This window comes from Triticum dicoccoides, chromosome 3B, assembly GCF_002162155.2.
Source record: "Triticum dicoccoides isolate Atlit2015 ecotype Zavitan chromosome 3B, WEW_v2.0, whole genome shotgun sequence".
NCBI lineage: Eukaryota > Viridiplantae > Streptophyta > Magnoliopsida > Poales > Poaceae > Triticum > Triticum dicoccoides.
Window position 1 is genome coordinate 434,159,714 of NC_041385.1, and position 388 is coordinate 434,160,101.

Consider the following 388-nt stretch of genomic DNA (forward strand, 5'->3'; position numbering starts at 1 on the left):
TTTTCACGGGAAGTGGGGCAACGTACGTTTTATATCCCTAGGAAAAAGGATTCGGCTCCAACTAATTGCAACTACCAGATAATTATCTAAATTAGTTTTATCGGAAGAACTAGCTAAACGGGTGTAGTGCGATAGGGAATAGGTACGAGACTGTGGGTCGACTAGTAGGTGGATCGATCTCGGAGTATGTACTCCTAGGAGTACTAACCCATTTATATATATATATATATATATATATATATATATATATATATATATATAGAGGTGGGTCTATTCTAATAACACCCTTAAGAATATTATTATAATAACACTTGGCTTATTCCTGATAACACCCACCCACTTCTCCCACGACCAAACAAAACTACCCACCGCCCACCTTCTGCGCTAC